Below are 12,158 nucleotides of genomic sequence, written 5' to 3' on the forward strand. Positions count from 1 at the left end.
ATAACCCTCCTGCTTAAGCAACTGGGATCTATCTGATGGTTGTTTAGTACCATGGCAAAGCCTAGCCTCACCAACCTAATCCACCACCCTGAGAAACTCTCACATACACACAAAGGCAAATGTGTAGACAAATGTTCATTGCATTACTGTTTGCCATTGTGGTAAAGATGGAAACAACCATTCTAGCCATAAATGAGAGAAGGGATAAACTATGCCATAATTATATTACAGAATACTATACAATAGTTAAAGTGAGGACCTAGATCTATTTGCATCAACACAGGTAAAACTTAAATACAACGGTGAATAAAAAATCAAGTTTCAAAAGGATGTGTACAAGATACCACATATATATTTTTAAACATTATATGATTGGGTTTTGCACATTTCTAAACATATTTCAACAGAGGATAAAACCTCTTTCAACACTCCCTCCAATCACCCCGATCTCACCAAAAGAGTAGCTTAAAAGAAAAAGGCACACGTTATGGGAAGGAGTTTTTCCTTTTTTAATTTACCTCTACTCTTTGATTGTCAAAACTCAGAAGAAATAAGTTGTAAAGGCAGTAATGAAAAAGCCTTTGCCACCCAATGTCTAAGCATTCAATTTTACTTTGGCAATATTTTTTTGAGAGAGAAAATCCTCCACAAGTGTTAGCATTCAAATAGAGATCTAGTATCTCAAACCAGGAAGACAAGTGAATGATTTCATGAAATCATAATGATAATCGTGTACATTCATGAAGCATTTTACAGTTTCCTACACTTTTTCACAGACATCAGCTCATCTCAGTCTCCCTCCATCCTGAGAAGGAGCAGAGTAATACCATCGGTGCCATTTGAGAGATGAAGAAACCAGGGCTCAGGTCTATCCTATCAGCTATAGGATAGGATCACATGATTCCAAGATCACATGGCTGGAAGTATCAGCCCCAGAGTTAGAAGCAAATATTTATAAATAGTAAATGTTGGAGCAAGTCGACATACTTTAAAGCTCCTATTGCTAACAGCAACTTAGAATACCAGAAATGTAAAGCTCTACAATCTTTGGAGGGGGTGGATTCTCATAGGTGAGCAAGGAAATGCCATGTAATCCTGTTTTCTGAGCCATGACTATTTTTAATAATGGGCTTTTCAATTTCCAGAGACTGAAACTGGGTACTATTTATTTACGTTCAACTGCAATGTATTTTTTTTTTTTAGGGAAAAGGATTTTTTTTTGTCATTGTTGTTTTTTTTTAATAGTATTTCTACTTTCTTTTTTTTTTAAGATTTTATTTATTTACTCGTGAGAGACACACAGAGAGAGAGAGAGAGAGAGAGAGAGAGAGAGAGAGAGAGGCAGAGACACAGGCAGAGGGAGAAGCAGGCTCCATGCAGGGAGCCTGACGCGGGACTCGATCCTGGGTCTCCAGGATCATGCCCTAGGCTGCAGGCAGCGCCAAACCGCTGCGCCACCGGGGCTACCCTGTTGTTGTTGTTTTTTTTTTTTTTAATTTTTTTTTAATTTTTATTTATTTATGATAGTCACAGAGAGAGAGAGAGAGGCAGAGACACAGGCAGAGGGAGAAGCAGGCTCCATGCACCGGGAGCCCGATGTGGGATTCGATCCGGGGTCTCCAGGATCGCGCCCTGGGCCAAAGGCAGGCGCCAAACCGCTGCGCCACCCAGGGATCCCCCTGTTGTTGTTTTTAATTCCAGTGTAGTTATCATATTAGTTTCAGGTGTACAATGACCCAACACTTCCATACATTGCCCAGTACCCAAATGCTAATATTAAAAGCAGCACAATTAGAATAACAAAATACTCTAGGGGCACCTGGGTCGCACAGTTGGCTAAGTGTCCTACTCTTCATCTCAGGTCTTGATCTCAGGGTTGTGAGTTCAAAATAATAAAATAAAAAAATTTAAAAAACAACAAGATACCCTAAAGATATGTAATGTATTTTGCATCAGTTCATTTTATTCTATTCTGCCATGTGTTTCTGAACTGAGGTTTTTAATTATCAGATAGTGATCACCAGCATTCACTTACTTCCTCCACATAACTCTTTAAGATCTCATGCAACAAAAGTTAGAGTGTTGGACTTAGTCAAGGACCAAAAAAGAATTTAGCACAACTTATTACTATAAACCATTGCTTCAAAAGAAAAACGGTTCACGGCGCCTGGGCGGCTCAATCAACCGATTGAGCATCTGCCTTTAGCTCCAGCCATGATCCCAGGGTCCTGGGATCGGGCCCTGTATCAGGCTCCCTGTTTAGTAAGGAGTCTGCTTCTCCCTCTCTCTCTTCTGCTTCCCCTCTTTGTGCTCTCTGGCTCTCTCTCAAATAAATAAATAAAATCTTAAAAAAAAAAAGGAAATGGTTAAGTATTTAAAATCTAGTCTAAAAGATGATTAATGTCCCTAAAAGTGATCTACAGCAACACTGAATCAGTGTGAACTGCAGCTGGACAGCAGCAAAAAGACAAGCCCGTATCATTTCATGGTGGTGAGGTGGCTTGTTAAAGATTTTTCATTAAAAAAAATAGTAATTTGGTAGAGAATCAGCATGATTTAGATTTTTTTTATTAATTATGAAACTAGGTAATAGTTACTTCCTAGATTAGAATCAAGCATATCATCATCTCAGACAAAACTTTATAAGGATATTTAACAGGCAAGAGAAACTAGAAGAAAACAGATCTGTACTGTGTCTCTGCACTCTCCGGTAGAACATGCTGCTCAGCAAGCTTCTGCCATGAGACAATGATGGCCTTCCTTTAGCTATTTTGGTTCACTCTTTTCTTCCTCATACTTATGAAGGTAATAAAAAGGAAAATTAAGAAGTATGAAGTTTTCACATGAAAAGATGCTGAACATCATTAGTCATCAGGGAAATGCAAATTAAAACATAATGAGATACCTACTAGAATGGTTACCATAAAAACTACTGATAATACCAAGTTCTAGTGAGGATGTCAAGAATTCTAGCATGTGAGGATGCTAGAGGGATGGATAATAAGAGCCACTCCACAGAACAGTTGGGCAGCTTCAAATAAAGGTAAATATATATTTATCACATGACCCAGTAATATCCACACCTAGGTCTTTACTGGCATGTGGTAGGCTAAGAAAATGCCCCTCTAAACAATATACAGTCTACCCCTGAGAGCCTCTGTAACCTACCATGGCAAAAAAGGGTCTTTGAAGATGTGATTAGTGAAGGATCTTGGGATGGGGGGGGGGATTATCCAGATGGGCCTTAAATGTCATCACTAAGGGTCCTTCTACAAGGGGGGCTAAGGGAGATGTGACCGCAAGACAGGAAGAGGATAGTAACAATGGAAGTGAGAGCTTGGAGGGATGTGAGGAGGGGGCCACAGGCCAAAGAATGCTGGTGGCCTCTGGAAGCTGGTAGAGGCAAGGAAGGGGTTCTTCTCTGGGGCCTCTGGAGCTAGTGTGGCCCTGTTGACACCATGACTTTGGCCAAACGATATTAATTTCAGACTTCTGGCTTCCAGAACAGTAGAAAAGAAATCTCTGCTGTCTTAAGCCCCCCAGTTTGTGGTAGTTTGTTACAGCAGCCCTAGGACACTAATATGCTAAGTACACTGAAAATTTGTGTTCCTACAAAAACTTTATGCAAAGTTTATAACAACTCTATTCATGATCATCAATAACTAGAAACAACCAAGGCAGCCCGGGGGGCTCAGTAGTTCAGTGCCACCTTCAACCCAGAGCATGATCCTGGAGACCCAGGATCAAGTCCCATGTTAGGCTCCTCTGCCTGTGTCTCTGCCTCTCTCTCTCTCTGTGTATGTGTCTCATGAATAAATAAATAAATAATCTTAAAAAAAAAAACTGGAAACAACCCAAATGTCCCTCAACAGAAGAATGAATGCACAAACTACAGTATATCCATACAATGGACTACTACTCAGCAATGAAAAGGAACAAGCTGGGAACAAGAGCAAAAATGAATTATTGAGGCTTAATCAAGATTAAAAGTTTCTGCACAACAAGGGAAACAACAAAATTAAAAGCCAGCCCACAGAATGGGAGAAGATATTTCTAAACGACGTATCTGATAAAGGGCTAGTATCTAAAATCTACAGAGTTTATCAAATAACACAGTTTAAAAATGGGTAGAAGACATGAATAGACAATTTTCAAAGAAGACATCCTGATGGCTAACAGACACATGAAAAGATGCTCAACACATCACTCACCATTAGGGACGTACAAATCAAAACCACGATGAGATACAATTTCACACCTGTTGGAATACCTAAAATTTATAACACAAGAAATAAAAGGTGTTGGTGAGGATGCAGAGAAGGGAACTTGCGTGGGTGGTGTTGGTGGGAATGTTGGTGGGAATGGTACAACCTCTCTGGAAAACAAAATGGAGGTTCCTCAAAAAGTTAAAAGTAGAACTACCCTATGATCCAGTGCACTCCAATGTTTATACAGTGTTACTGACAATAGACAAACTATGGAGAAAATCCAAATGTCCATCAACTGATGAATAAAGAAAATATGATACACACACACACACACACACACACAATGGAATATTAGTCAGCCATCAAAAAATGAAATCTTGCCATTTGAAATGACGTGGATGGAGCTAGAGTATATTGTGTTAAGTGAAATAAGTCGGTCAGAGAAAGCAAATACCATATGATCTCATGTGGAATCTAAAAAAAACAAAACATGAACATACAGGATGGGGGAAAAGAGAGAGAAGGAAACAAATTATGAGAGACTCTTAACCGTAGTGAACAAACTGCCCTGCCGGTTAATTGAGGGAGGTGAGGGGGGATAGGCTAGATGAGGGATGGGCATTAAGGTGAGTACTTGTCATAATAAGCACTGGGTATTGTATGTAAGTGATGAATCACTGAATTCTACTCCACAAACCAACAATGTACTGTATGTTAACTACCTAAAATTTAAATAATAATATATAAATGAGTAAGAATATTAAGTCTTCGACTCCAAAAAAGAAAAGGAATAAGCTATTATTATACCCAACACGGGTGGATCTCAAAGGTATTAGGCCCAATGAAAGAAGCCAGTCTTAAAAGGTTATATATTGGATGGTTCCATTTATAGGACATACTCATAAAAGACAAAATACAGTGACAGGAGCAGTCAGCGCTTGCCCAGGGGCAGCCATGAGGGGCACACAGAGCATAAGATTTACTTTATTTTTTTTATTTTTTTATTTTTTAAAGATTTTATTTATTTATTCATAGAGACAGAGAGGGAGAGAGAGAGGCAGAGACACAGGCAGAGAGAGAAGCAGGCATCATACAGAGAGTCTGACGTGAGACTCCATCCAGGGTCTCCAGGATCACGCCCTGGGCTGCAGGCGGCACTAAACCACTGCATCACCAAGGCTGCCCAAGATTTACTTTAAATTTCTGTGAGTTCCTTTAAGTTGACAGATTCCCAGAAAGTCTTGAAGAGAATTATCCATCACAACATAAAGAAAAAATGCAAATATAAGAACCAGTAAATTTCTTAGGCTTTTGTCTGTACAATAAATCCTTCTGACCAGGGAAAATTAGTTTGTTTTACTGTGTAATTCTAGGTTGGGCTGACAGCCATGCACACTTACAAACCTCAGAACTTACCTCTAGCAAACTAACCATAATGTATTACAGACCAAACGGGGTTTCCCCAACCTAGCTCCAATCTAGATTCATAAATAAAACCTATATGGACTCAGGACGCCTGGGTGGCTCAGCAGTTGAGTGTCTGCCTTTGGTTCAGGGCATGATCCAGGGGTCCCAAGATTGAGTTCTGCATCGGGCTCCCGGCAGGAAGTCTGCTTCTCCCTCTGCCTGTCTCTGCCTCTGTCTTTCATAAATAAATAAATAAAATCTTTAAAAAAAGAAAAAAGCCAAAAGAATAAGTGTGCTAAACAAGGAGGAGCAGATTTAAGGATTACATAACTTTGTCCTCTAGAAATAATAAGTTACAGGAAGGAGTGAAGAGGAGTTACCTGGTCAGAAGATGCTGCCTCTCACAGCAAGAATGAACTGAAGGCCCAGACCCCAATGAAATCCTCAGAGAAAACCACCAGAAGTGCTGATTTCACGTGGAAGGACAGAAAGATCTCTATAGCTCATACCCTCCAACCACTGTAAGAAGTACTTTTTAAAAACACAGTTCAAGCAAGAGTTTTCTCCAGAATTTTCTTGAAGCACTGCATTCCAATATCACCATATGGTCAGATATAACCCACAGGTTTCATAGATAATCCTTTTTTTAGGATATTATTTATTTAAAAAAAAGGGTTTTATTTATTTGACAATTTTATTCATTTATTTTGAAAGCATTAAGTAGGCAGAGCAGCAGGTAGAGGGAGAGAGAGAAGCAGACTCCCTGCTAAGCAGAGAGCTCAATGCGGGGCTCGATCCCAGGACCCCAGAATCATGACCTGAGCTGAAGGCAGACGGTTAACTGACTGAGCCACCCAGGAGCCCCGATAACCCTTTTTTTTTTTAAGATTTATTTTTATTTATTTATGATAGACACACACAGAGAGAGAGAGGCAGAGACACAGGCAGAGGAAGAAGCAGGCTCCATGCCGGGAGCCCAATGCGGGACTCAATCCCGGGACTCCAGGATCACGCCCTGGGCCAAAGGCAGGCGCGAAACCACTGAGCCACCCAGGGATCCCCCTCGATAACCCTTAATTACCAACATGGTACAACCCTGTCACAGGCAAACTGTTCATCACAATGTTATTACCACTAGAATCTCTTTCTGAATCTGCCTCTGGTTTGGTCCTTTTGGGCCTGCTCCTTATTACTGACATACATATTATTTTAGAATTATAAACAATAATAGCAACAATAATTACTATTTGTTAGGGCCTAACCAAGTGCCAGACACTCTTAGGCATTTTTAATTTATTATCCCATTTCATTCTCTCAGCAGGAGTAAATCAAATAAGAACTATGACTCCCACTTTGCAAATCAAAAACCAGAGACTCTGGGTGCCTGGGTGGCTCAGCGGTTGAGCATCTGCCTTTAGCAGATGATCCCAGGGTTCCAGGACTGAATCCCGGGACTGAGTCCCACATCGGGCTCCCCTGCCTCTCTCTCTGCCCCTCTGTGTCTCTCATGAATAAGTAAGTAAAATCTTAAACAAAACAAAACAAACCAGAGATTCCAGTTAAAAAGACTCACCATCTTCCAGAATCTCACAATGCAGAGAGGACTTGCTCAACTAACACCTACTACGTACATGCTAGTGTCTACTCCCTAGTACTGCTTGTAAGTGGTAAGCTGGACCTGCATTCAGATAAAACCTGCTTTCCTATCTGACTAGGAGATAGACACAGAAGCAGGAAATTGTCAAAGTAAAGCAAAACCCCTATACAAAGTTCCACACTCTGGATGCTCATTTCTAGAAAGGTCTGGCTTAACTTACATGCCACGCTGTTAAATCTCACGTATCCAGCCCACTTCATTTATTTACCTGATCTTCAATTGCTGGGAGTAGTAACAAATTCTACTCTTTTAAATGTAGAATTTTATCCACAACCAAACAGGCAGGGATTTGGTAATCAGACAATTGTGGAATTTCATTAGATCAAAAATGACAAACTCCCACACTAATCAACATTTTCCCCACATGCATTTCAAAGAAAAGAACTGAGACTGGTTATCAAAACAATTCCAGCTGAAATAAGGGGGAAGGGACTTTAGGGTAAGAACCCTCAATGTGAGAGTCATTCTCCCCTCGTTCCTGGCACTGCCATCTCCATCAGGAGCCAGACAACGTGGGCAAAAAGGAAGAAGGGAGGACCAAGGAGGTCTCAAGGACTTTGCTATCATTTGTATGAAGTTTTTTCCCTTCTACAGAAAAATATAAATCAAAACAGGCACTCCATTCAGCAGGTCAACATAGAACTACCTGCACTCTAGACAATTACAGGGAAGGGACAGTATCCTTCCCACCTTCCTACCCTGACGCCTTGCCCACTTTGTCTCCAGAGAAACAAACAACTGGGAAACATCCAACCTGACAGCGTCAAACACAACTTTGGCAAATATACATACATGAACAATACGTTTGCTCAGAAAATTATTAGGGAGAAGAATATGTGACTATTTACAAAAAACAGAGGTTGTTGTTCTAGGTAATGAGAACCATCTGAGGGTTCTAAGCTACATGATCCCAAACTCAGACTGCATTTCAGATTAAGGGCCCTGGCATGGTTTGGTAAGCTTTAAAAATAATATGTCAAGGATTCTGCGCAGTGCCTAGTGTAGAGAAAGCATGCAAGTGGCAGCCATAAAAGGTAAGGAATATACGACAATACTTGGTTTCTATCTAAGATGGGTTATTTATATGTAACCCACCATCTGTGAATCAAGTAACAGTTTCCAACTTTCTAATGCACTTCAGAAGAGACGGAAGTGTTTTGTTGGAAATTCCAGCCAGTGGAGAAAAAGTTTGAAATGTACTCGTCAGTGCTTCTCAGAAGTATGTCAGGAGAGTATGCTGTGCTGGGTGGAAAACTGAAAAGCCATGTGTGCATGCCATCTGCCTCACTACTGAGCATACATCTGAAAATGACACCACTGCAGCTGGAGCATGTAAGTGAAGTGGTAAAAAGTACCAATACTCTTCACAAATGGCCATCCTAAGAATTTAGCCAAAACCAGGGACAACCAAAAAACATACATGACACATTTCCTTGGTAGGCCTCAGATGAACCCCACACCACAACAAATGACTAAGACCATAGGGCAAATGGCCATGTTCCCCTCTCTTGACAACTGGTCTGTGAAGGGCATGGAGCCTCCAGCCTGACAGTCTAGGCCAGACATACCACTACCCCCATGACACTGGTGCTATGCACTGGCAAGTAGCCGTGGCACTCATCAGTCACAACCAACCCACTTTGTCCCTTCTCCTAGGCCCTTAGCTAATTTCCCTTTCACTACATTTTTCTTACTTTATTCTTGTTTTCAATACTCAATTGTAAGCATCTGAGGACAGGTAAGGTTTTGCACTCTTCTGTTCTGGCCACATGTCTTGGCCAAAACTTGCACTCCTAAGGGGTGACTGGTATTCCTGCTCTCCTACCACCAGTCTGCTGTGGCTTCTGTGGGTGCCAGGCAGCCCCCACAACTAGCACTCACCATAACAGAGCAGCCACTTGTGTAATGTAGGGACTTGTACCCAAGCACAGAGAAGGAGCTAGCCTCCATCTCCTTTCCAGCCCTGAGATTGAAGGACATCCCAGGTGCAAGGACATGGCTCTTAGACTGGGTATTTGTGTGCATTCATTATTAGATTCAGTATCAAAAACATACACCACAAAGTGGTGAAAAAATAAAAATTTTATTGAAATAAATTCTAACTCTAAGCCCCCCTTGTTTCAGTGGTGTGAACATTTCCAAGGGGATTAGTTCATCTTCAAAAAGACATGTTTTTGGTAGAAAAAATACTCAAGCTATCAAGAAGTACTTGATTTCAGTTGGTTAAGTGGCCAGTTCTTGGTTACTGCTTAGGTCATGACCTCCAAGACTTGGGACCAAGCTTAGAGTTGGGTTCCCGGCTCAGCAAGAGTCTGTCTGAGGATTCTCTTTCCCTCTGCTTGTCCCCCACTCACGAGCACGTTCTCTCTCAAATAAACAAATCTAAAAAACTTTAAAGTAAATAAATAAAATGTTTTTAAAAATCCAAAAGTATTTTAAAAAGAAAAGGACTTGATTTCAACCTCAGCTCTATAACAAATTAGCAATGTAATCTTTTTTTTTTTTTTTTTTTATTCTACAGAGAGAGAGAGCACACAACCAGGGGAAGCAGTATTGGGCCACCTAGGAGCCTTCAGCAATGTAATTCTAAAAACACTTTGCAGATCCCTGGGTGGCTCAGCGGTTTGGCACCTGCCTTTGGCCCAGGGCACGATCCTGGAGTCCCGGGATCGAGTCCCACGTCGGGCTCCCGGCATGGAGCCCGCTACTCCCTCCTCCTGTGTCTCTGCCTCTCTCTCAATCTCTGCGTCTATCATAAATAAATAAATAAATAAATAAATAAATAAATAAATAAATAAATAAATAAATAAATAAATCTTTAAAAAATAAAAATAAAAACACTTTGCATGCATGCATGAATGAATAAACAAACAAACAAACAAACACTTTGCTACCCATCCTAAACTGCAGCTTTCACTACTAAAAAACAGGAATAATGCCTCTGGTACCTGTACCACAGATCGAAAGCAAATGCTTTAAAAATACTTAAGTCGGGGGATCCCTGGGTGGCGCAGAGGTTTAGCGCCTGCCTTTGGCCCAGGGAGGGATCCTGGAGACCTGGGATCGAGTCCCACGTCGGGCTCCTGGTGCATGGAGCCTGCTTCTCCCTCTGCCTGTGTCTCTGCCTCTCTCTCTCTCTCTCTCTCTCTCTCTCTCTGTGACTATCATAAATAAATAAAAATTTAAAAAAAATACTTAAGTCTTTCACATCCACAAGAGACAGACACTCTTTGCAATTCGGGATGCTACAGAACCACCAATAAAACCAGGAATTACTATATAATATTGCAGAAGTCGAAAGTACAGAAGTTTATGATGAATCCATGCATCACCAGGGCAAATGCGAGAGTTGTTCATTTTGACTAAATTCTTGTTACTAGATTGACTGCCTTTCTTTCATAAAAGTGCAAGTGCCAAAAATAAAATCCATTAAGTGAAGGCTCCAATTAGTAGTTTAGGTATTACTATAAATTCAGCGCTATACTCCTGTACTGTATCTCCAGATTCAGTTAGTGGCCACAAGCAGCCCTTGACATAAAAAGATTAAGAACTGAGATGAGGGACACCTGGGTGGCTCAGGGGTTGAGTGTCTGCTTTCGACTCAGGGCGTGATCTCCGTCCTGGGATCGAGACCCACATCGGGCTCCTCGTGTGGAGCCTGCTTCTCCCTCTGCCTGTGTCTCTTCCTCTCTCTCTCTCCCTCTGTGTCTCTTGTGAATAAATAAATAAAATCTTAAAAAAAAAAAAAAAAGATGAAAGGCACTGCAGGCTCCAGCAGGGGTCTCCTCACAGCATAACAGCCATGATCAAGTTGAACAGGCACCCACTTGCCCCAGCCCATTTGCTGTACCCACCCCTACACTGTTGGTTCAAAGGCGGCAACCATTTTCCCAAGCAGATGGCCAATGGTGGTCCTTAGGATTGTAAACTGTACACAAAGAGCCTTCTGTTGGCTGGCTATTTTGTCCCCTTGTTCCAGGGTAGTTGGCTGTACTACCCCAGATGGGCAGTGCATGATAGAGTGGGCACTGACATAATCAATGATATTCAATTCCATACTTACCGAGCATCCAGTCTGAAAAAAATATAATTCTAGACCCATAGAGATCATAAACATGGTCTCCACCTTCAAGGAGTCAAGTATCAAGTATCAAAGAAAAATAGAATTTAAAAAAAAACCACACATGTACACAGAAAGGTGAATCAAGAAAAGCGGATATTTTGAAATTTTCAACAACTTAATAGGAATCACTCAGCCTTTATGATTAACAAGGAAAAAAATGTCTCCTGAAGTGATTTGCTTTTATCGGTAAGAATTCTTTATATTCTATTATTTATTCCTAGGATCAAAGTAATCTATAGATTTAGTGTAATCCTAGTAGAAAATCCCCGTGGGTATTTTTATTTGGGTAGGAAATTGATAAAACTGATTCTAAAATGTATTTGTAAATTCAAAGGAGAAAGAAAAGCCAAGACAATCTTGAAGAACAAAACTGGAGGTCTTACTCCACAAGGTATTAAGACTTATTTTAAAGCTATGGTATTTAAGGTAGTATGGCCCTGGTGCAAGGACAGACAAACAGAACAAATGAACAGAGTAAGGAGTTCCCAAACAGACCCACACATATATCGATACCTGATTTATGCAGCAGCAAATGTACTCTTCAATTAAAGAACTAGGTCAATATGGAAAAAATAAAAGTAAACCCATCATCCCTGCACAGAAAAGTCAATTCCAAGTGAACTGTAGATCTGTGTATGAAATATAATAAAACTTTCTCATGAAACCTGAAACTAATATAACACTATATGATAACTACACTGGAGTTAAAATTAAAACTTAATTAAAAAAAAAAAAACTTCCTCATGACCTTGGGGTAGACAAA

The 12,158-nt window shown here is 40.6% G+C and overlaps 1 protein-coding gene across 2 annotated transcripts in view; it reads right to left on the bottom strand.

Moving 5' to 3' along the window:
• ABL1 (ABL proto-oncogene 1, non-receptor tyrosine kinase) overlaps positions 1 to 12,158 on the bottom strand; it is a 146,049-nt gene that overhangs the window by 122,856 nt on the left and 11,035 nt on the right. The window lies entirely within an intron of this gene.

The sequence above is a fragment of the Nyctereutes procyonoides genome, unplaced genomic scaffold (genome assembly GCF_905146905.1).
Source record: "Nyctereutes procyonoides isolate TBG_1078 unplaced genomic scaffold, NYPRO_anot_genome, whole genome shotgun sequence".
NCBI lineage: Eukaryota > Metazoa > Chordata > Mammalia > Carnivora > Canidae > Nyctereutes > Nyctereutes procyonoides.